Raw genomic sequence first — 25380 nt, 5'->3', positions numbered from 1 at the left:
TGTTAAGATACCATGACATTTAAAGAACGTCATGACAAAAAATAATAAGACATTTATTTTTAACATACATTTAAATTTAATATTGAAAATAACAAGATATGATTCAAGAAGTTGCTTCTAAGGTAGATTTCTCCACTCTTACCAGCATCAGCAGCATAAAAACTTGGCAGAAGTTGGATTCAAACAACTGCACCATTTTTGATAATCTAGAGTGTTATTTCAAAACCGGAAAGTACCTAGAAAATACAAGTGACTTTTCAGTCAGCAGACTTTTGTGCTGTGTCATTTCCACTGCAATTGGCAAATAATGAGAAAACAAGCAAGCTGTTCATGTCCTGACAGAAATGAGCACTGTACAACTGAGAATTTTTAAAACCAAATCTATACTTCAATGTATATTTGAGAACTTTCTACTGATTTTCAAGTGGTTATCTAAATTATTTCTCACTTTATTGAACAGCAAATATTGATATCAATGACAGCCAATTTTGTATTAATAGAAACATGTGAAGCTTATTCATCATGCCCTTACAAATACAACCGTCAACAACAAAGCAGTTACAAGTTTCTTGTTGGTAGAAGCAAGTCACTCATCTGAATAAACATGACTGTGCTGACACATGACGTCTCTCAGTCAGACAAGATTCACACAATGAGACACAGAACTGGTAGAACCTCAAACTGTGTTTTATTTATATATCAGTTTATGTTTTAGCTGATCTGAATGAACTTTGACAGATAGGTTTAGAAGCCTCATGTACAGACCAGCTGGGGAAAAAAGTAATTTTCCAAAGACAGTAAAATTGGTTAATATTGATTATTATACAACAGCATTTTCTCAAAACTGTTTTTGTGCAAAATACCTGCTATTTCTTGCTTTATAAGATTGGTGTTTGAAAGTTTCCTTCCCATTCTGTTACATCATTTCAGTCTTCTAAATCCTATTGTGCCATCAGTGGTGGGTTGACTGTGGCTGGATGCCAGGCGCACACCCAGCTGCTCTACCACTCCTGTCCTTGGCAGAATAGAGGTGGGGAGAATAAGATGGAAAAAACCTCTTGGGTCAAGATAAACACAGTTTAACAAAGCAAAAGCAAAGGCTGCACATGGAAGCAAAGGAAAACAAAAGATTTATTCTCTGCTTCCCATCAGCAGGAGGTGCCCAGCCACTTCCCAGGATGCAGGGCTTCAGTACACCTAGCAGTTGACATGGAAGACAAACCTTGTAATGATGAATGCTCCCCCTCACTCTCCAGCCTCTTTCCCTTAGTTTGTATTGCTGAGCAGACGTCATATGGTGTGGAACATCCCTTTGGTCAGTTTGGGTCAGCTGTCCTGGCTGTGTCCCTTCCCAATATCTCGCCCACCCCCAGCCTGCCGGTGAGGGGGGATGCTGGAGAGACAGCCCTGATGCCGCGCGAGCGCTGCTCAGCAGTAGCCAATGCACCGGGGTGTTACCAGCACCTCTCCAGATGCCGACACGAAGCACAGCGCTGTGAGGGCTGCTGTGGGGAAAATTAATTCCATCTCAGCCAGGCCCAATACAGCCATCAATGAAACTACCGAGCAATATCAAAATAACATAAATCAAACTGATGGAGAAAAAAAAATCTCTGATATTTCCTGATACGCAACAGAACAGGGTATGTTTTGAATAGATTTTTAAAGGCTCGCTCATTCAGATCTTAGTGGGACTACTCCTCTGCTTACTGACTTCTATTCTGTTAAATGCCTTAATAGAGGCACAACACAGTGTATACTGTATTCCATTTTACTCTCTTTGGACTATTTAGCACACAACCCTAGAGTCGTGTGATTTTGCATAAACATTACTTACATAGGCTATAAATGCCAATGCCAAAGCCTACATTCCCAGCTGGAGTGGCAGCTCATTCACGTTCCTGAATGCTTTCCTTTCATTTACTGCTTTGTTTCAGAAACATTGTTAAAAACACCCCTGGATTGTTCATTCTTACCTACACCTTACAATCTATTAATAAGGCAATAGTCACTACTGTGTATCTACATGCAATTTCTGCATGTATTTATTAAATTTATAAAGAAAGATATCTAAATTGTGTTCTACTTGCTGCATGCAAAAAAAAAAAAAAAAGCATGTTTTTGTTACTTAAACTATCATTTTAAAGATTTCTTTTCCTAGTGATGTGTCTGCTGTGCAGTTTCTACTGTGTTTCTCTGCCTGAAAGGAATGTGCAGTATAATACATCTCCTGGTGTCATATAATAACCACTGTACAACACAGTCACTAGCTGCCTCAGTTCAGTACGTTCTCCCCATTTCCCAAGAAGGTACATGAAATGTGACAGGTGGTGTCATTTTTTACTGGGTAGTGATTCATAAGCATTTAACTAGACCATCGGTATTTTGTTCGTTCTTAGAGGACTTCATGTGAGATAATTACCACAACTTCTGATTTACAGTATTTGTCATACAGTACAAAGCATTTGCATTTTCTTAGGCAGTAACTTGCTTTCACATGGCAGGAAGGCATGCAAACGAGCACTCAGAGCTCAAGGCTTGTATCTTATCAGGACCAAACATGACTGTGCTCTGTTGTGGTTGCGTGTAGAGATGTAAACAGGTTGACTGTGACTTGCAAAAATCCACCTGAACCCCAGAATCCCCAGTTTTCCAACCCATTCTTAGGTGGAGGGACATGAGAAGTAGGTAATAGGCACAGGTACAACACACCCTGGAGAACATTGCTCCTGTGAGCAACTCACAAACCCAAGTTGATCCTGGGTGTTTTGAGAGGTCAGTCAACAGGAGACTGCTCTGCTGAGTGTTCCCTCTTGAAGCCCCAAGAGTAGCAGCATGCTTGGAAAAAGCAGGTGGAGAAGATACTGCTCCAGAGATCCTATAAACAGTCACATCCCTTAAAAAGGCTGTAGGGTCTTGACCTCCTATGGCGTACACCCAATGGTAGACAACAGGCTTGCACAAAGTTCTAGAGCAATCTATGTACTCAGATAGTCTGTAAGTCAATATAGCCAGATTTTGCTAGATAGACAAAAAGATGAGAATATTGTACAGGAGAAAAGAGATCATGGTAGCATATGAAATAGTATGAGAAAATTAATCTCCTAAACTAAACAACAGTCAGGATACACCTTACAGGGAATTCAAGGTCATGTTTGAGATTTTCCATATCAGGAAGTAAGTCTGTGTGCAAAGAAGTACCCACAGGAATTTGATTCTCTCCCACCCTTCTTGTAGAGCAGCAGTCCTTCCCTCTCTCTGCCTTCCCTTCTCTTCCTCACCCCTTCAAATGCTTGTTGAGAGGTAAAGCAGACAACACGTAACCCAAGTGGTCTCTTCTGGGAACTGGAGACCCTATGTGAGCTCTGCAAACAAGAGATAGAGGCTCATTTCAGGAAAGATACAAAAATGTGCAATAGGAACTATAACCAACATACCCATAGACTGCTTCTTATGACTACACTCAAGCCTAAGACACATTTGTCCAGCTTGGATATTGAATTGGGCACAAGGCATAAGGTAACAGTAGGCTGCTGTGTGGTTCAGGATGGCTAAATAAGTCTTCACTGACTTTTTCAAGTGTTTTTTTAGTGTGTTTTGAAAAGTTCCCAGGGGACAGTGTCCAAGCTCCAACAAACACCCAAGACACACACTGTTATTAAGTGCAAAATTTACACTTTTGCCTGAGAAAAAAACATGTCTCAAAAAGTGTTGTAATCATCTGACAGTAGCAGGAACAGCACCAGAGGTTTTAGCTGAGTATATGTCAGCTTAGTCTCTGACTAAGCAGTTTGGCCTATTTGAGCCCTTCCTTAGTACTTCATACCTGTTAAGGGAAGGCTGAGGGAGGATCTCCTCAATTGGTACAAATACCTGAAGGGAGGGTGTAAAGATGACAGAAATGGGCTCTTTTTAGTAGTATCCAGTGGGACACAATGGGCAGAAACTGGAACACAGAAGGCTCCATCTGAACATCAGGAAACACCTTTTCACTGTGAGGGTGATCGAGCGCTGGCACAAGTTTCCCAGAGAGGTTATGGATTCTCCCTCCCTGAAGATATTCAGAAGCCATCTGGGCATGTCCCTGCCTGACCAGGGGGGTTGGACCAGATAGATATCCAGAGGCCACTTCCAGCCTCAACCACTCTGTGATTCCATGAAGGGAAAGGGAAAAAGAAACAGTGTGTTTCTGAGATATACTTTGAAAGTGGTTTCAAGAAGCACCTACCTTGCACCATGAGAAACCCAACTTTCAGCGGTTCCTAAAAAAGACTGTAAGTCTCCAGTGCTGGCAGAACCAATCTCCACAGGTGTGGATCATCAGCTGTCCAAAGATGGGAGAGGAAGAGCAGGAACAGTAGGAAACGGTCCATCTATTGTGACCTAGGCAACACCTCATAAGACAAAAAATTATCAAAGAACTAAGTTATCAGGAAATGACACTATATTTGGTTCCATAATTTCTATAACAAGTTCCAGATTTGCAAGTACACTCCCCCGTTGTCAACTTGCAGTTTTCAGCAACTCTCATCCTGTTACAATAGGTGACTACTAGTCTGTACGTCATCTAATGCTGCGTTTTTGAGAAGAGACTCCATCAGTCAGACCCAGTACAGAGAATTGCAGGTATATTTCTTTTTTTGCATGTTGATGGTGACACCTCCTTCTGTGTCTTATTTGCTGGTTGTAGCAGTTTTGGGCTCCTTGTGACTTTCACAGAACTAAGCTACAGATAAAATCAAAAGTAGAGTTTAAATTGGCCTCATTTTCCTTTTGGTATGAGTTGTGCACTTAAACCATGACTCATCATGGCTTGCAGTCACACCCAAACGCACGATGAGCTGACTGGCCAGTTGCTCGAGAACAGGAGGAAATCCAGCTAGACATAGCAGATGGGTGAAGATTGGCTCTCTCCTCTTACTGGATCACTACATTGACAAACAAACTAGTAATCACTCTGGTTTCTCAACTGAGACTCCAACTTGGTAATGAGTCGCAGAAACTGAACAGCTTCTGTTGTGGGGCATTTAACATGCAGCTCTAAATAGAAGCAGGCACTGAATCAATTTTTCCTCTGTTATGACAAATGAGAAAATGTACAGCCTCAGAAGAATAAATCCCCTTTTCAGAAAGCTGTAACAGTAGAGTTTATATGTTGAACAGTCAGTCTTTCTGGCAAGTCATTGTGTGATCAATACAGTAGTAAGTTACAATAAGAACCTTATGCTGTGAAATTAAGACCTAGCCAAGTATTTGAATGTGTGGTGTTCTTTCCTAATTTTGGTATGCTTTCCAGTCTTAGCCAGGTCTTCAAATACATCATTCACTTCTGCAATCATCCAGTCTAGCAAAAGCAAGCTGGGTGATCATAAAGAAGACTTATTTAAACAAGAGTGGCTTAATTAGGTACTTTTAAAAAATTATGTTATACTATGCTGCAAAAAAGCATATGTTATCTCTCCTTTATGCCACTGTCAGACGTTGCCAAAAGCAAATGCAATTTCATTGTTAATTGTTCTGGTCCTGGTATATTTACCAGAGCCTTCAGACAGCCTAAGTGTAAGTCCTTCAGAACTTTTCTACCAAAACATTTTAAAATCAATCCTCCTTCAGGCATTAGACTCAAAAAGCAAATATGCTTAGATATACTGGAATGACAATTAATTTCCGTATTTTGCTTCAGAGTGCTTGAAATGTTTTTGTCTAATGCCAGAAAACCTAGCCTTTTGAATCATTTAACCAGTGTTTTTGTTGTTCATCTGTCTGTCTTGGTTGTGTCTGACCTCTGGGATGATTGTAATAGAAAAAACATTCAGCTTTTCTTTCCTTTCTTCACTATGACTCAACATCCTTCTCCTCTCAGGAGTATGACTACAGTTCTTAGGGAATCAGTCCAAAGTTTCAATGTTTCAAGTATTGCAGAGATTTATGAATTCGTGTGTGTGAGAGAGACAAGCTGCTTCTTTCCCACTTTCAAGGGTCTCACTCACAAATACTTTTGTAATTTAAGAAAACTCAGGGTACCTCCTTCCATGGATAAAATGAATGTCCTTGGGTTTTCATCTGGGTTGGGGTGGAGAGGGTTTGCATTTTACTAGAAGAGCAGAAAAACAGTACTCCATATAGCCCTGCAATAATGTAGCACTAATGAGCAGACTCCTCATTTAGGGCAGTTTAGAGCAAAAGCGAGAGAAGAGCCCTGGACCAGCCACACATGGGAATAACGCAGTACCGGCTCTTACTCCTCCTAAAATAAGGGTTTGCAGAGGGGCCATCCCAACTTGCTAATTCAGGAGACCATCAGTAGACTGTATTATAAATTAAAGAAAACAGATGGGCTCGTCTTTCCCTAGTACCGCAAAGGCTATTTTCTGAAGAGATGACTTTCTCCCAGAGCGTGACCCTTTCACAGGGGAAGGGCACATGGAAGTGATGGGGACTGCTATGCATTTAGTTTGTGGTCCTGTGAATGCACATCCTCAGCCCCCCAGGCATGAGGTGTTTCACCAGGCCTCACTCCATCTTCCCAAAACCTTGGTCCTCCATGGATCTGCTTGCAGATCTGCATCTGGCTGAAAGCTAAGCTTCTGCTGGTTTCAGGCTTAGTGGTTTTCTGCTTCAGGGAGTTAATTCATCTAAGCCCACACAGCTGCGATCCCACAGCATTACTTGAGACTGTGAACACTCATCAAGCCCCAGATGACATACACTGGCTTTCCCACACACACTGAGGTTTCCTCCCCAGCTTCAAAAGAGCCACTGTGTGATAATGCCTGGTCTGGACAGTCTGGTTGCAGTAATTTCACCTCACCTCCTCAACATTTCTGGTCTTTTCCCAGATCCCTCAGGTCAGGCATTGCTGTCTGACGAAGTTACAGCCATTACTCCAGGTTTCCAGGAAAGCAAATCCATTTTTTGTAAATAAATATTTTTCCTCTTTCAAGGACCTGGATGAGGCTTTTTTAGTTGTCCTGTTTCAATCCTCATTCTTTCATCTTTTCATACACCTTCCTCTGCCTACCTAAGCAGACCTCTTATTTTCCACAGCTAGACACTTTTAAATCTTTCCCACCTTTTTGGCATTGTTTACACATGGTTTATAACCCTTCTCACAGAATAAATAATTAAAAAACCCTCATTCTTTTCAAGAAAAAAAAAAATCTCCTTTTTTTCCCATTGAAACATTACTGTTTAACCTAAGGTTGATGTTTTAAAAAATATCTAAAAAAAAAATCAGTTTTAACTGGGAAGCCAGTTTTCATTTTCAGAAGCTTTGGTGAGAATTTGGACCAAATTAGCTTTAGATTTAAGATAATCACTTTTATAATTGCGCTTTAAAAGACAGTTTACCAAAATAAGATTTACTTCTAAATTAAAAGCACTTTTCCTCTTTTTTTATAAAAAGGGAATTCAAAAATATTTTCATGTGATTAACAGTATGCTTTCCCAGAATGAACAAAAGACTTCTGTAAGCCAGAAACCATGAAAAATAAGCATGTGGGTTCCTAACACACATACAGCAAAAAGACAGTATGGAAATAAATTCTTAAAGAATGTATTTGAAGACTTAAAAAGACATTTTAAAATAAGAGTCAGATTTTAGGCTTGTACATACTGACATAGCCTTGAGGTTTCAGTCACTTAAATACATCACATACCATAGTAGCTCCTTAATAGCTCGATATACAGTTAGAAAATTTTATCTAAATGTAGATTTAAAAAAACAGCTTTTGTGTTTGCAAGTTCACAGGAAGGAATGGTTTGGTTTTCATTTACCAGAGTGTAAAGGGACTAGTCTTCTGTACGATGCCTACAGAGGTCAGATTTGAAGTGGATGTGCGTACATCGGGGTCTTCGGCCTCTGCCCCGCGAAGCCCGGGCGGCAGTTTCCAGCGGGGGACTCCTGGCAGAGCTCACGGCGTCAGCGAGCACGGGAGCGCACCGTGCGCGAAGCAGGCTGCAAGCTCAGTGTGTTCCAGAGAGACCAGACCAGTCCCAGTCGGGATCTTCTCCCACTCCACCTGCCATCACCGCAGGCGTGCCTTGCGGACGTGCAACGCAGCTGCGGTACGTACGCATGGAAAAATCTGCTGCTCCAGCGAGGTACTGGAGCTGCTGCACACGCGTGAACGTAGCGTACCACTTGCGACACTATGGCCAGTGCTTCAGAAAGCAGGGGAAGCATCTGCCCTACTCCATACACGCAGTGCGTTCAATCTGCGCATCTAAACCTGGTGTGTCTAGGACAAAAGCATGTCTTTTACACCCAATTTACTGCAGTGATCTGTACACTAATTTGGCTTACAACCAGAAATGCTGGATTCGTTATGTATGCCTAATCAGTCCGTTGCAGTGTGAGGGGCCACAGGCAGAAACCCTCTTCTGACACTGAGATAAGCGTCCTGCTCAGCCAGAAAAAAATGGACATTTCATCATGAAATGAAGATGGGCCTTTAGCATCTATTTTTCTCAATGACTCCACAACACTTTTGCTCTAGAGGAGTCTGATCCCAGCATCCTGCAGAAAGTAAGTACGAAGGCTCAGGTTCAATTAATGCGCAGTCCTCTGCGAGTTATGCCTCTAACCTAACCCAGTTATCCATGTTCCCGCCACGGACAAAGGTGTGAGCCAGGAATCTCCAAAAGGAGTTTCATCACACCTGTCTCAGACAACTACCACAGGAAGGGAAAAATTACCCTGTGGAGATGCCTATCTAGTTCCACTGACTGCACGGGAGCCTAGATAAGTAGCTTAGACTAGACAGCTAAATTTTAGATGGATAAAGACAGGTGAGATGAATCTCACCTTTAGTGTTGGGTTATGTTGCAATTTACCTCTGGGGAACTTATTAGCAAAGTTTGTATGGTATGAAACCAGCTACAGCACAGAAAGAGAGGGAAAGGGCAGAAAAGATCATACACAATATTAAAGATGGCCTAGATGTTCGTTATTTTGGGCTGTGCCCTGTAGTCAACATAACCAACCTCCAGAGATTAGATGACTTTAATCTTTCTGGGCCATTACCGGCACATAGACGAGTCAGAGCTCAATGAAATTGAGCCACAAACTACTGCTAGCTCAGGCTGGTGCATCTAGTGTGCCAGAAGCAGTAAACAACACTAGCAAAGAGACGGCTATAGCCAGTCTTTGTAGGGAAATAACAGCATTTGATATAATGGGACTCAAAATCCCATCGTTGGCAATGTACCAGAAAAAAAAAAAATTGCAAAAAAGGCACATTTTTCTTTGTTTTCTTCTAATTATATTTGTTATCATGCTCACTAATTCTGTGAGCATTTATAATCTCACATTTTGTACTGCTTTATCTTTAAAACATTAATTATTCATCTGCAGGACAAGGTACTTCCTTGTTTTTCAGCTTAGCTCCCAGATCTCCTTTTTGCTGGTTTTACTTCTCCTTTTTAGGAAAAAAAATGACTAAATTTTTTATTTTTCCTCTCTCCAGTTGTGTCTAATTTCAATGAGGAAATTACTTACTCAGTTCTCGAGTCTGAGTGAGAAGCAAGTTGTTACGCCATAATTTCATTCCCTGTTGTGTGGGAAGTCAGCATTGCATCATTCTTAGGATCAAGAGCAAGAGATGAAGAGTCCTTCTTGGTGGGTGCGGTCCAAGATTTGGTAGCCAATCTTCAAGCCAAAGTAAGAGCTCCTTTTGTTTTGATTTATTTCTTTTTATTTTTTCTCTCTTCTGCTCCTCCCTCTTCCCCACAAAAAAAACCCCTTAACTGTAAGACCAGAAAAAAAGCCACCTTTTAGTTTAGTGGTAATAAGCATAAGTTTTCTGCTTATGCTTAAACACTGCAAACAACCTGTATTTCTGCAACTCCATTTTTACCATCTAAAGACTTGCCTTAAATTTGCTTTCTTCACATGAGTACTAGTGGATTGGGAATTACCAACATTTGTAGGGGCACGAGAACAAGTCATAGAAAACATAAAGAGCAATTGTAGAAACTTAGATTCAGAATACATTATTATTAAGAACAGGTAGTACTCAAATCTCAAGGCAAAAAGATAGTTTGGCTATCATTATCAAATAGCTGTCCTTAAATTTATTTACCAATGTATTGTTTATGTTATTTTGTAATGAAACTCTGGTTATACTGAGGAATATATTGACCAAATAATAACTAAAAAGAATTAAGTGCTGCCTCTTCATGAGGTGAAAGGCAGTTATCAAACAGTCATTGAAGGAAAATATGTATTAGCCTCTGTCAAAACTGAAAGCTTCAGAATTTTGTTCAATATATTCTTCATATGAATGGCAGAGAGAACCACAAGAACCATACCTTCCCTCCACCATGTGTGATTTTGCTGAATCCTGTGTGAGATTAAAAACATCTCAGCTGCTCATATTATAATACAGTTGTATTTAGAAAACCAGGTCTACCAATAATTTCTTGCTTAACGAAAATACAGGAGTTGTATAAACAGAGGAACAACAGTTATTACATATGAAGAAAACTGCTAGAGGGGTTATTTCAGCTTACGAAGTACTGGATATAACTTGTTCCTTTAGCGGAAATACATGTGAACAGGTTAATCAGAGAAATCCCAAGGAAAAGCAGGGAGTGGAGAGGCAATCCTTCCTCCCAGCAGAGGATTCTTCTCACCTCAAAGGCAGCATATCTCCTTTAGAGAAGGCTTGCAAGATCGGTGTGTAAAATGAACAAGCAAAGGTCACAAGCATATGGGTTTTTAAATTAGTAGCTGAATATCCAGATTTGCTCTTAATTCAGCCAGTATTTTTGAATCTTCCATTCCTTGCCCGGTCCCATCCTTTACACTGTTGGTCTTTATACTCTTTCAGCACCTCTTCTGATTCGATACCTTCTTTGCTTCACTAGCTCTGGTGTGACATAGGTGCAACATTTTTATCTCGGCTGTTAGCGTGGATGATCTTGCGGGTATATAACCCTGTTTGCTGCAGGCCTTTCAGAGGCTTAACTAATCTCATGTACAGCCAGCACAGTAGATTGTTTACTTTATTGATATTGATTTGTGTTGGTGTTTTTTTTTTTGTTTTGTTTTTTGTTTTTTTTATGATTGTCAGTAACAGAAGACAACAGTCACTCAGCTCTAATAGCCTACAATAAAGACTTTAGAGTCTTAAGAATCCAGGCACAGGTGAAAGTAAAACAAAAGGTGTGTTGCTTTGGAAAATAGCTACATCTTATGTGCCAGGCCTACGGCCAGTGTAACAAAATGACAGATTTCCACCTGGTGCAAATCTAGACAAGGTATTAACATTTATCTTGAATGTTGTTGATGGAGGAAAAGGCACCTTCTGTTTTTCACACTTTTCCATCTGCATGCACAATTTTCAGAGTAAGTATGATGAGTTCTCAGAGCCTGTAGCAACTGGGAACCCTTCAGTAAGTAATATGGAACTGCTACTTAGGGTATGGTTGCACATCTGCTTTTATAAGGCTTCGGGTTGTCATTTTTATTTTGGGTGCTAATGAAGATGTCTGACTAAAGAAATGGAGACAAAGAAATACTAACAAAATATGTCTTATAAAATTGAGCCTAATGGACTTAGAAATGATCCAAGGAAAAGCAAAGCCCACCTGTGAAATACAGCCACTTCCCACTTAAAAAATGCCATTCAGAACCCACTTTTCAGCTAACAAATAAATAAACAAAGCAGCAGGGATTTCCTGTCTGTTATCAGTTTTAGTCTGGTATAATGACTTTTGAAGAAAGCTATTAAAAAGTTCCTTTCTAGTTTGCTGTGAAAATGAAACTGTTCGGTTCACTGGGTGGGGGTGGAACCAGTTCTAGAGCCCTCAGACCTCCTACCTGTGTAATTTCTAACTGGCTTGACACTGAAAGTAAATAAAAGAAGAATTTCATTAGCATTACCATTGAAATTGTAGTAACTGTAGAAAAGAGTCTTAATACAGGTAGAAGTAAAGTGATATATAAAGGTATGTTTTTAAGAATGACACTCTATGCTTTTCAAACATAAGCATTTTTCCCTATGGTTTCATGTTTCTGAATTATGCAAGGTCAGTCACTGCACCCAAACATGAGGGGGACTCCCTCCCCTTTTATACACACCTATCATTACTAAATATTACCAGCAAGATCTTTGCTCATACCTTCCCCAAATATTCTCAGAAAGGCTAAAATGAAGTTTAGAATATCTACTGTAAAAACAGCTCAAGAGAGTTATGTGATAGTTAAATACAGTGCAAGACAGATTGTATATTTCTTACCTACTTTATTTTGAAGCACAAATGCAATCTTGTAACTCAAATGTAAACAAAACTGTTAAACTTTGTTAAAATTTCATAAAAATTAAATTCCCATTAGTATTCTTGGCAGTGCATCTTTTGCAATCATTAATGTTTTATTCAGGATATGTAGCTTCTGGAAGGAGGTTGCCTTCAGTGGTGTCCTTGAATAAACAGGTACATGGAGTTTATCCCCTCCTCTGATCTGGCCAACCAAGAATGTTTTCCCTTTTAATATACAAAAAAGGAGAGCTTTTTTCCATCTTTCAATCAGTTTCCCTTTGCATTGTCTTCAAGATGATACTGGGGAGAACAAGATGCCTTCTTGCTATTTTTACTCTAAGTTGACTTGGAGGAGATGAATACCTACCAGAGCCTAGAAGTACTGAAAATTCTCTGGTCCTGGGCAGGGCAACATTCAGCAGCCGTTTCTAAGACTTCCTCTTAGCTATCTTAGACTGAAATTGTACATGTAGATGGCATCATACAAAAATAACTTGTCAGGACCTGAAAACGGTATGCAAGCTACATGCACATAGTACGGGACATCCAACTTTGCCTTTCAGTAGGGGTACCAGCTCCACAGTACCACCACCACACCACTTCAGTTCTAGCACCCCTGTGTCTGTTGCTAGCTGAAGGTTATCTCCTCACCACAACTTGCTCCGCAGTATTTTTTTGCCTCACTTGACATCTTATCTCCTCTTACATGGCACAGCACAGAGCTTGATAGCCGCTTGACAAACCAGACCCCGAAAAAGGACAAGGGCTGTCAGCGGGACGCTTCCAGCCCATCACCCTCACATCAGCACAGCCTCAGCTTCCAGAAAGCATTTTGGACCACGGGACATAAACTCAGCAAGTCTGTAAGTTATGCCAGCAAAAAAAAAAAAAATCCCTCAGGCTGGTACATTTACGAAATGTAAGTTTAACACTTCCTGGCACAAAAGTGTCGCTAATCACGTTACTGGTCAAGCCTGTTCATTGCTGACACTTCTCAGCACAGGCCTCGCGCCTCATTTCCAAGAGTTTTACACCAGTAACACACATGAAACCGAAACCGCGACACACACACACACACACACACACACACACACACACACACACACGCCCGCCCGCGGACCCCCTTCTCCTCAGAGAGACGTCGAACAGCCCGCCCAGCATCCAGCCCGGTCCCCGCAGCTACCACAGCCCTGCGACCTGCCCCGGCGGGCGGGGAGGCCGCTGGCAGCGCCGGGGGGGGGGGGGCGGGCGGCAGGACCCAACGGCTGCCCACGGGCAGCGGCCACCGGCGGGGTGGTGGCAGCGGCGCGCATGCGCGCTGCGCAAGCGGTGTGGGCGGCTGCGCGTCGGCGGGGAGCGGCGCGCCCAATCAGCGGGCGGGGTGTGTGCGCGCGGGGGGAGCGGAGGGGGGGGGTAATGTTGTTGGGAGTCACCTGACCGCTCGCGCCGCAGTCGGGCCGCAGCCTGTGCCAGGAGCGGCCGGGCCCGGGTCAGCGGGAGGAGGCGGCGGCGGCGCTGCCCTCCGGCCTACCTACCCACCGACCCACCCACCCACCCACCCACCGGCCGGTCCGCCCGCCCGCCCGCGGGTGAGTGGCAGCGGCAGCGGCAGGCACTGAGGTGAGCCGAACCGGCCGCCGCCGTCGGGAGCGGTCCGTCGGTCCCGCCGCCCGCCCGCCCGGTGCCCGCTGGGCTGCGGGGGGCGGCGGCGGCGGCTGGGCAGGGGCGGTGTCAGTTAGCCGGCGGAGTGGCCAGTCCCGGCGCGGCGGGGGCGGGCGCTGCCGGACCCCGGGCTGGGGCAGCGGGGTCCCGCGGAGAGGGGGAGGGGGGTGTCAGGTCCCGCGGGGGCGTGGGGGGTCCCGCGGCGGCGTGGGGGGCGCCAGGCCGGCGGCGGGCGGGGGCGGAGGCGCCCCGTCAGCGCAGGGCACCGGGCGGCGGCCGGCTGCCTTGCCTCGGTGCCGTGTCTCGGGCGTTCCCGCCGCCCCCCGAGGCCTGTGCCCGGTGCCGCTGCCGCGGGGGCTGGGTGGGCCAGTCGTTACTCAGCGTCCCGTCCCCGTTTTCCGCGGGTGCCCGTGTGCTGCCGGTGACACAGGCGTAACCCTCCCACGCCGCTGTCCCCGGCCCTGCGCGAAAGGGGCGGCTCAGCCCCGCTGGAAACGCGGCGGTAACCCCGCTTTGCCTGGGTGAAACGTGCAACCGGTGTGTTGGCTGTTAGTTACGCGTTGTGGCAGCCGGGGAAGGTTTATTTTAGACTGTAAACACCGAGACACAAATCCCGTCTGTCTTGTTCTGTACCGTGAGATACTTGGCATGCTTTGGGGCATGCTGAAAATGTAGTGAGTCTAAGAGAATTGTCACCTCCTTCTCTGTCAGACAATATTTGCCTTCTCCATTTTAGTATGTCAATATAACAGTAATCCCCAATTCATATACAACTGGGCCCTCTAAATGTTTGTTGAATTAAAAAAGGGAAAAGCAAACATTCTAGCAGTAAAGGTAAAGTGAAGATAACTGCATGTGCAGTTTCACCATGCGGTAACTTTTGACAGACACATTAATTTGAGGCACTTTAGGAAGGCACTTTTGGTGTATGAAAAACATTTGACTGTAGTAATGGAATAATTGCAATCCAGAAGCACTGTAAATTAAGGTTACATAGCACTCAGAATACTCAAGTAACAGAGTCAGTTCTTTAACCTCAAGTATTCTGCCACACTGAAGACAAAACAAAAGAGTGTATACCTGACAAACACGGTGTATCCAAACTAAAGCAACTAAGATATTCCAAATCTTATTTGTTGGCTTATGAGTTTAGCTTTAAAGGTGACTGTTAAGTAATTACTCTTAGATGCCTTAACACGTGTGAGTAAGTCTGTTTGTATGTTAGCAAGTAATGAGGCCCAAAAGTGGCAGATTCGCAGAGCGGAACAGTTGTTGCTGAAAACAGAATATCCACGTTGCATGCTTTTCAGAAGGCCATCCTTTGAGCGAACTCTACTGAATCCTTTAGTATTTGGACTTCTTTAGAAGTACTTCTATAGTATTCCCAGTTTAATTTAGTCTAAACAAGAACCTACTCTTGTTGTCCTGGTCCATTTGGTGAAATGAACAAAAGCACAGTAAGTGAGATGTTTGGGAGGTTTGCTACACTCCTGATTCTAACCAAAATGCTAAAGTGGAGGTTTAACTTCCATCTACTGTATTTTTGAGTGTTCTATACTCAAAAATGTGCAAGATCTCAGTGTGCTAAATATTTATCTGCTTTTCATAGGTTCTAAAATCCTTATGCTGAGGCTATTTTGAACAGTAATAAATTTATGTTAATGTAAGAATTGTCTGGTATCAGAACCTATACTCTTTACCTGATCATTTGAATCAGGTGGCACTCCCAATAGGTGTGGAATAGAGATGTCTTTGCACATAAGTTATGAACCCCAACATAGCTCAACAAGTCTCCTTGTCATATCATTGCCACTCCACCACTTTCCCAGTTTCATTAGATGGGAAAATGTGTTCATACAAATTCTTCATAGATTTCCTTTTAATCATAGACCTGTCTTTTTCCCTGCATCGGCCATGCTGGTGTGAGGGGAAGCAGTAGTATGTAAGTCAAAAGGTTTATGTTTGTGTGTGAGTGCTAGCATTTTAGTTGTCCCTTAGAGTTTGACCACTGAAAGTTTCATGGGGGAGGTTTCAGGGGTAGGAAAGACTTTTGTGGTATTTGTAGCCTAAGACCTGTTTATATGCAGTCCTTAGTTAAACCGTAGGTAGCGTGTTAGTTGATGCAAATGTAGGTAGGAACAAAACCTTAAGTGAGCAAAAAATAACTGCTGAAACAACCATTAAGTTGTGTGAATTCAGCCTTAGTATGACCACTTAGTGGGGATAACGTATGGAGGTTCACCTGCAGCTTTCCCTGCCCTTTACCTTCAGTTCAGAGGTTAGTGGTATAGAGAGGAAAAATAAAGTACTAGAAGGGCTCACTTTGCTGTAACAAATCATAGGCTGTATCACAAAAGTAACTCCATCTCCAGCAGTATGCTGGGGTTTTTTTCAGTTAAGGCCGTTCTCGGGGTGGAAGGAAGTTTTGTTCTCGTTAAGTAATACAGAGGGAAACCTTAGTATTTTGTATAAATGTGAGTTAGCAGGTCAGAGTAAGGCTTAGCTGACTGGTCAGTTACCGAAGCTTTAGAAAGGAGGAGGAAGTGAGCTAAGGAGGGCAAATTGACTTTGGAAGCATTGGTGAAATACAAATAAATTGAGTTTAATCATTAGACACATTGGATATCAGAAGAGGTACCCTAGGGTATCAGTCGCTCACAATACCTTTAAATGAGAGCCTTCGTCTTAAACAATGTTCGATTAATCTTTAGAATCCTATTAAGATAATTTGTTTGTGAATGACTTCATTTGAACTGTCAAGATAATGTCTGTAATGTTTGTTTGGATTTCAGTCTTTGGCCCACTGACTAATACTTTGTGTTTGCTCTCCCTGTTTATGCTTCTCTGAAGATCTGTGTTTTATATGGTGCTATCCCAAAAATACTTATTTACAGATCAGCTAGTAATGCCATCTTTTAACATTGTATGTCAGATATGAAATGGTCTAGTTTCCAGATGGGAAAACTGAAACACAGCTTTATATGACTTGAGTAGCAGTCTTTACTAGAATTACCATTTGACATCTGGTCTTCTGCATCTTTTTTCCCTTATTATAGAAGTATTGCCAGTTCTGATAAGCCTGTGCTTTTCTGTTTTCATAGAAATGTTTCTGAAGTTCTTTCTGATTTATGTCTAAAATATTCATAGAATTTTATTTCAGTTTCCCATACTGTGAAAAATAGTTGTAGAAACAAATCGGAGTTAAAAGCTAATACCAAAACCAAGATTATGAATATGATTTCCAAAAAGTATTTTCTTTGACTTACCAATATATGTGCTTCTCAATTCTTTCAGGTTGTTTCTTGTGTCCTTCTAAGTTAGAGTAAGATACATTAGAACCACAGACAGTTAATTTAGTATTCATTGCAAATATTTTGACATCCGTACTTGTGAATGGATCCTGACAGTCATTAAAACAAAGTAATTCATGTGGTTTGTTTAACTGTGTCAAGGTGTAGAATATGTAGCTATAAATGCAAAGGTATTTGTCCTTTAAGTAAAGGCAAGAGTTGACAGTAGATATTAGTTGAACAGGTTTTATGTTATACCAGTTTACCATTTATGCTAAGTGAGTATTTTATTATCTAATCTAGTTCTTACAAAAAAAAAAAAAAAAAAAACAAAACAAAAAAAAACCCACAGTTTCTGCTGGTATTCTTTTGGGGTGTTGTGTTTGTATTTTATTGGTTTTTTGTTTGTTGTGTTTTGGGTTTCTTTTAGGTGAACCATGACTTTAGGAAGTCTGTGCAATGTTGTTATCTTTGCAGAATAATCCTGAATACCAGCAGAATTGAAAGATTATTCTAAGTGATTGGATTTTGCTGCAAAGGAGTCTCTGAAATCACTTCAGTCCTATTTCATTTTTTATCAGTGAAACCAACCAAATCCTACAACATGATTTTTATCTTTGATCCAAAAATTAAACTATTAGTGTTGTGTAAAATAATGGTAAACTGCAAAGTAGTAATATTTTTTTCTGGCTTTGATATGGACTGATTTATATCATCTTCTGAGGGAAACTATGCAAACCAGTGCTCTGGAAAATTTCTATGGTTACATGGTATCGATCCTTTGCTTTTTTTCTTTAAAATCCCAGTTTCTGGAGTCTTGTGACTACTAGGGATCTCGGGTTCCACACCCCCTACCTCCCTGTCCCCACACCCCAAGTTCTCATATAGCTTGCAAATATTAAAAAAGTGAATATTCAGGCTTAAAACCTGGAAAACAAATTAAGACCCTCAGTGGAGACTTAAAACTTGCCAGACTTCCCGTGATTCTTTTTAATTCTTGCTTGTGACTTGACAAGAGTCCAAATGCTGTGGTAAGAATTATGTTGCAGAAATACAATCTATTAATTTATAAAAATCTCATTTATGTAATTAAGCTGTGAACAATATAATCCAGGTGTTCAGGCTAATAAAGAGTACAATTTTGAATTTTAATTATGAATGTGTTAATGATCTGAAGATGAGACCTACTTTTTTCTACAGAAAGCATTGTTCGTACGAAGCAAAGCTTACTTTTTGCTTTTTGTAATCACTTTTTTCTTTTAAAGTCTTTCTGAACTAAAGACAGAGAAGCAATAAACATGAACACTAAAATGCTTGTTCATTCCTTGTCAGCATAACGTGAATCAGCAGCCATTAACTGCTGTAGACATTCATCTGTAATGTAACTTTATTTCCTTAAAAGGAGAGGTAGCTGAGGGCAAGGACATAGATATAAAACTTCAGAAAAAAGCCTTTGTGCTGTATTTTGAATAAACTGTCTCTTATGCAAACGGTCTTGCTTTAGCAGTAGTAGGTGATAGTTGTCCCTTTGTACTTTATGTCTGCAGATGACAGAATTTTTTTTATAGGATGAAGTAAATGTAAATATACACCCTGAGGGAATTGACCTAGATAAGTGACCTGTTGGAAGTTACTCAGTAGATCATCGTAGGAGTAAGGAATAGCACCCAGTGTTTGTTTTCTCCAAGCTATTTTTTGAGGGGTCTACAATGCCTTTTTTCCAACTGTTCAGGAATTTAAAGTCTTTTAAGAGTAGAGATGAGTTTCAAGCATGGTGATAGCTGAGCAGACCTTTATTGTCTGCTAGGTGATAAATTGATCTTGCTACTTTTATCACAAAAATGTGATAAAAGTGATCACAACTGAAATTGCATCTGTATGTCCAGGTTCAAAAAGTTCTGATAGCAGTGACAGCAACAGTGTCCTGCCTGGGTTCTGCAGCAGCTGAAGGGGAGCTTCACTCTCTGCTTTCTCTTGTTTCAAGAACTTTACCCGCATCCACGTGAGAGTTACTGTGATTGCTACAGAGGATTGATATCCAGTATAGTATTAGCCGATGGTCGTCCATGAAGTAAGCAAAGACTAAGGAACAGGGTGTTGTTTACTGTTTTAGTAAATTAGGTAACTTTTGGGCTGGATCACTTACAGGAAATTTATTGTAACTGAAAGTCAGAAAGAAAACAACCCATATGTGTAGACTTGAGTTTATTTCAATAGTAGAGCCACATAATTGAATCTGAATCTAGGAATAAAAGATCAGTTCTTTTTAGGAATATCTGAAGTCGATTTATTAACTGATGGGAGATAAGGGACTGTTCCTCTTTAAAAGAAAGCACTGACTTGATAGGATGTAACTCCTGTAGCTCATGTATTTTTGCTTGGCTCTTGCTAGTACCATTGCTATCTTAGAGTTTAAGACAGCATGTGCTGGTTTGTTGCCCCACTTGCTCTTAAGTGTATTACAGGTGATGGGAACAAAGTACAGTCCTGTGTTTTACTTGATAGTGAGTCATCTTTCACAGACAATCATTAGGTTTGGATGCTAGACTCAATTGGATCCAAATTCCTGTGGGTTCCTATTGTATCTTGGTGACCATTAGATACTGGATTTTCTTTTTCAGGTACTTAGATTTACTGCCAGGAGTTCAGATTGTAAGTTCAGCAAATCAACTATGTCTTTCCTGAAAACAAGGGCCTTCTAAGTAGTAAAGGCATGACCGTTACTGATTTTGATGGATTTCTGTGCTCTGATTTAGAATTTTTAAGGACACTTGAAACCCTGAAATCATAATGTTCAAAAAGCATTTTGGTAAATGTGTGCATAAATCATAGCTGTATGATAATGTAAATAGAAGCAGAAATGACGATGATTTGCACTCTCAAACCTGTATCTCAGTTTTTAAGGGCCGTTTTAGTGTTCTTTGGCTGTTTGCCATAAAGTCTCAGAGCCTACGGAGCTCATTTCTGTGACTCATTCATTCTTTCTAGTTGTGAATTTTCTTCTAATGCCACCAGCCGATCTTTCTGGCGTCAGCTGGTCCGGTCTTCAAAACACTCTCCTTAGCTGTTAGTCATACCCCTTTGTATGTTGAAATATCACCCTTTTCTTTTCAGTTTTTGTGGTGTTAGAGTATAAACTAAAGGATGCCGAGTCTACCTCTGTTAGATGTCTTGTTGTTGTTCTAAGTTATTTTGTGGTAAAGTTCCTGGCAGCTGTCACAGGCAGACAGAGACACCTCCAGCTGTTATTTTTGTCATCTTTGTTCAGAAAGAATGATGCAAGTATATAATAATCCAGCTATAAGCATACAGAATTGGTGTTATCTGACTGTTTTTCTAAGTTACTGTAAAGCTTAGTTGTAAACTAAGGGGGGATTTTGTAACATTGGTGTGAAATGCAAGATACTCTTTATAAAGTCTAAAGTTCTTACTATTAATTCAGTGCACTGAATAATAATATGTTTTATTTATTTAGTCAGTTTTGGTTGATTTTTATGAACCTGTATGTTTGACGTTTATTATTAATAAAACATTTTGGACAGAGCATTTGTGTTTTATAAATTCTCTACATAAAAAACATAGTTCTTTGGTAGTAGATTGTCAGACATCTGAATAAGTGGCAATGATTTGGGATAATTGTTGCTGATGTTAATAGTAGCGAGCTGATGGGTGGTACAGTTGTTTTATTGTTCTGAGGTCTTGAATGTTGTCTTAACTGCATCTTATTGCTATTGCTTCTGGTTACCCATCTAACTTTCCGCTTTGGGATTTGTGTTATCGGCTTTTTGCAACCAGAAAGGACTTAATCATTATGGCAAACTGTGAAGTTTGGTCTCAACAACACAAAAAAAGGCAGATGTTCATATTGAGTGTTCTGTGTCATGTCGGTATATGTACACTGTGTGTTTTGCTGTCCTTTACATAACATGAAAAATTTCTCCTCAACATTAAATACTTGAGAAAGTGGTACTGTGTCAAATACTGATTTTTAGGAGCGGTTTGCTAGGAAGACCTACTGTGAAAGGCATTTACTAGTTTTAATATTATTATTTTAATATGTAAGTGTATATATAGTATAAAGATTTAGGTATTATTTATATAATACATTAATTCTATATTTACATATATTAATCCAAAGTATTTTGAGGTTTTTTGTGAAATTAAATGCAAAACTCTTTCCAAGACTGTGTAATTGTGCGAATTTTCAGAGACATACTTAAACATCAAGCAGTTCTTTTGCCCTATCATAAACGTACAGAGGTAAGCTGGTTTCTGTGAATGCTTTTGTCACCTTCAGTGACAGCTTGATGCTTCAAAGCTTCCTTCACCTCTCACATAACACTTCTCTTGATGACCACAGGATGTTGAGTGCAGACTTTTACATGCTGCAGTGGTGCTGCTGAGCATGAAATTTAATCTAATTTGTCCCAGTTCTATACGTGTGTGGATGAGAAATGCATCATACTATTACGAGTTTTATCCTGGTAATATGTTTCTACTCCTATGTTATATGTTCCTATTCCTGTGTTATCTATTCCAAAGTAATATCATCTATTATTGTCCTTCTGTAATTTAACAGCATTTTCTTACAGCTTTACCAAGTCCCAGTCATAATGTTTATCACGTCTGTAATATATACTACTTTTTTTTTTTTTTTTTTTTTTTTAATATCAAATGGGGAAGCTTTACAGTTTACATAAAGATCTGCACCAAGCAACTCTTTAAAGCAGAGACTGTGGGGGAAGGAAGTAGAGGATCGTTTAACTAACTTCTATTCTGCAGTCAGCTAAGAGTTAAGGAGCAGTAATTGCTACTAATTGTAAGCAATCAGATGAGCAAACTTGCAGTGTAATTTTAAAGTACCTTACACTTAGTATACTTCAGTTACCTCTGTGTTAATATAAGCTAATGAATAACTTTAAATGCATGAGAAAAATGAGCCTTGGATGAGATCTGTATTTGTCAATGAGTTGATAGGCATCTTGCTATGATCTCTAGACTGTGTACTTAAACAAATGTATATTCCTTTTTTAAATGTTGTTGCAGTGCTAATTTAAATTAAGGTAATAAGTATTTTGTATGTTATTTGAAAATAACCTATTGAAAATAGGTATATATCTAGTCAAATAAAAGTAGAGATGTTTAAATTTACTGAAGATACTGTTAGGCATAATTTTCTTATTGAATTGTATGCTAGTAGAGAGAAAAAAAATGGAGTTACTTTCCTTGATAAAGCATAATAAAGTTTTATAGCCAGTATTTAGGAGAAAATACTTTTGCCCCTAGGAAAAACATTTTTTATCTCATAATCACTGTCTGATAAAGAATGGAAACTTCATAGTAGCATGCTTGGATGCGTTTTCAAAGCAAAACTTGACTCATTCATCTGCAAGTGTTCAAGTATTCCTTTGTATAGTTTTTATACCAGCATGTGTGTTTATACACATTTATACATTCTCTTTCCCCCGGCCTCTGCCCCCCCCCCCCCCCTTCCTTCAAGAGGGAGGTTAAGTATGCAGAATTTCAGGTGAGAGGAATTTGAGGAATGCTTTTGTACTGACAGTACTAGTTTTCTTCCACTAACAGGATTTGTAGTTAGTGAGCTCTCATGTTGCTTCTTATTTAATCCTTTCAACTTGCACTGTAAGGATTATTTTAAGTTTTGGAAGATCTTTTTGGACTCCCCTTATTTTAGATGGTAACTGCTGTATCAAATACCTTAAAGAGTATTCTTGCCTGGTTTTGTTTCTTAGTATCTTTTGCATTCAGTCATGTGGTTGTTCCTTGATGCTGACTTAGTGAACAGTGAGTTAAATATACAGTCATCTGAGGACTTTTGGAATACTTCTACAAGTTATCTGTGCTTGATTTAGTTTTCCTTACTTAAGTGTTAATTTAAAAATAAAAATAGCATACTAGAATAGGAGTTTTGATCTAGTTTTCAAGGAAATTATTTGTCTTATCATTGTTGGTAGTGTCTGTTTTACTTCTTTTTAGTAGCTTGTTGCTGCTTTTCTTTGGGTTGTCCAGAAGGGGGGGGAAAAAAGAATCTGATAGACAATACTTGTCCATTTTACATCATTTTCTACACCTGTACTGGGAGGAAGAAAGCCTAGAAGGGCCTGTCCTTGTAGGACAGTTGAAGCATGAGTTTATAAATTATAAAGCTTCTTTGAAAAGCACCATTGAATTGCTTTCTCCACTCCACACCTTTTCCGTTATTTGTATATCCATAAATGAAATTAATACTAAGAATTTTGGAGTGCTTCAGGAGAATAGTTAAAGAAGAAAAATTTAACCGTTTACAGAAGAGATGTACTTTTTGGTACAACAGCAAGTCTTGTTATTGTGGATATGTATACAACACATCTACTTATGGACAAGTGTATTTTGTACTCGCACGCTGCTGTGGAAAATCTGGTTGGTTGTCGTTACAAATACTATAATAAATGTGGTATCATGCCTTTATTACACAACTGGGAAACAGAATTAAGACATTCACAAGTTTGACCCCTGTTAGTACTTCTCTAAACTGTTACTGCTTTTTACAGTGGTTACATTTTCCCTTTCCTGTTTGATTTTTTGTTTTCACCAGCATTTTCAGTCTTTTGGTTCTTTTCCTTTTGATTTCTCTCTTTATCATGTGTGACAGTAATTAGACTTTACAAAGAAGACTGGGAGAAATTTAGTGTCTGAGTGTGGTGTGTTTTTTGTTCGGTTGGGGTTTTTTAAAGGTTCTTTTAAATTTCAAAATGCTTAATGAAATGCTCCATTTTATAATTTGGATACATCAAAAAAACTTGCATCCTGTTTAAAAATAGGGGGGACATAACTTGGCTGATGAAATCTTCACATTAGGAAGCACAGCATTCTCTGAGTAAAGTGTTAAATCGAGTTATGCTCAAATTAAATATTTTCACTTCTCAAGAAACAGAAGGTAGTGTTTCAGTGTTGAAACTTTTTTTTTTTTTTTTGGCAGCAACAACATTGGAAGCTCACTATGAGTGCTTCAAGTAGGCGGCACGCTGTTTTGGCAGCATGTGTGCCTTTGGAGATCAAGTGAAAAGGAGGGTTGACTGTCCTCAGCATATCTATGTCTATATATAAACTACTGTTCCTTTTAGCCATCCATGCTATGAAAGTATAATGAGCTGAATTGGATATTGGAACTGATTATTTTCTAAGGGAAAACCCAAGAGCAGCATATATGATACATGGGTTGCCTGTCTCTGAGGGTTGGGAGAACTTGGGGCTTCAAAAGAAGAAAGAAAAAAGAACCTTAAAAGGCCTGTCTATAGTTTTCCTCATGAGTTTTGCCTAGGTGTTCACCCTAAAATATGTCCTTATCTTTAATACTTCACTGTGTTCCCCACCACTCTGGATTTAGTCTTGCATTTTGTCCTCCATTCCTTTTTGATTCTTTTTGTTTCTTTGTTCGTTTTTTGTTTGTTTTTTAGATCTGGTAACAAATACCGTCATACTTTGTTAAACTGAATGTGCTGTAGTATCTGAGGAATATAATAAGCTAAGGATATAGAGAAAACAAATTAGGAATACATGATTTATATTGCACTGCTTCTCATTAGCTATTACAAGAACAGAATTTAATGAATAACTGTTTCACAGGGAATTCTTAAATAATTCCCACTTAAACTGATTGGAAATTAAATATTTCCTAAATAAACAGATCTCTGAAGTCTTGTCTTTAGGTATATGGAAAAGTTTAAACTGTTCTTTTGCTTCCAAAAATAAGCCCTTTAGGGTTAACAGCATATGGTGTAGCTGTTGCTTAGTGGGGAAAACTGATTTGTGTAACTTGTTTTTCTCAGAACTTTTGTTTTCACAAAACAAAATCTTGTGTAATTAAGCAAATGCCCCAAAACAGACTTAGTTTCTTTGTCTTTGCCAAGTTATGAGCTATACATTTTGTGGGGAAAGTTGACTGCGAAGTTGAGCGTACAGTGTTCCATGGGAGAGTGGGAAGGGCAGATAATGCTGAGGCGCTCTGCATTTTACCAGAGTCCAGACAGGTACAGTGCTACTACTGCCACTGGAAATGTGGATCTTTTTCTTCTTTCTTTCTGTTCAAAAGATCACTAAAAATGCCTGTATGCTATGAAAATAACTTGAGTAGTGAGTAATCAGGAGTATAGCTGGCAGGGTG

General features: G+C 40.1%; 1 protein-coding gene and 1 long non-coding RNA gene across 4 annotated transcripts in view; one reads left to right on the top strand and one right to left on the bottom strand.

Annotated features, from left to right (window-relative positions):
• Positions 1 to 284: 284 nt before the first annotated feature.
• On the bottom strand, positions 285 to 11847 carry LOC116965885. Its single transcript, XR_004409759.2, has 4 exons — positions 10636 to 11847; positions 9500 to 9747; positions 4229 to 4394; positions 285 to 3365 (listed from the first exon to the last, which is right to left on the bottom strand). It is a non-coding gene; the product is annotated as an uncharacterized LOC116965885 (long non-coding RNA).
• Positions 11848 to 12323: 476 nt separating this feature from the next.
• The window catches only part of BACH1 (BTB domain and CNC homolog 1), a 30171-nt gene continuing 17114 nt past the window's right edge, over positions 12324 to 25380 (top strand). The window contains exon 1 of one of the 3 annotated variants that reach the window (XM_042788518.1): positions 12324 to 13127. The gene's annotated coding sequence lies outside the window, so the exon portion shown is untranslated. The other 2 variants (XM_042788515.1, XM_042788516.1) reach the window with 2 other exon arrangements.

This window comes from Tyto alba, unplaced genomic scaffold (assembly GCF_018691265.1).
Source record: "Tyto alba isolate M040663 unplaced genomic scaffold, T.alba_DEE_v4.0 Super-Scaffold_14, whole genome shotgun sequence".
Lineage (NCBI taxonomy): Eukaryota > Metazoa > Chordata > Aves > Strigiformes > Tytonidae > Tyto > Tyto alba.
The sequence above is the reverse complement of the archived record's forward strand: the minus strand, read 5'-3'. Positions and strand labels throughout refer to the sequence as shown.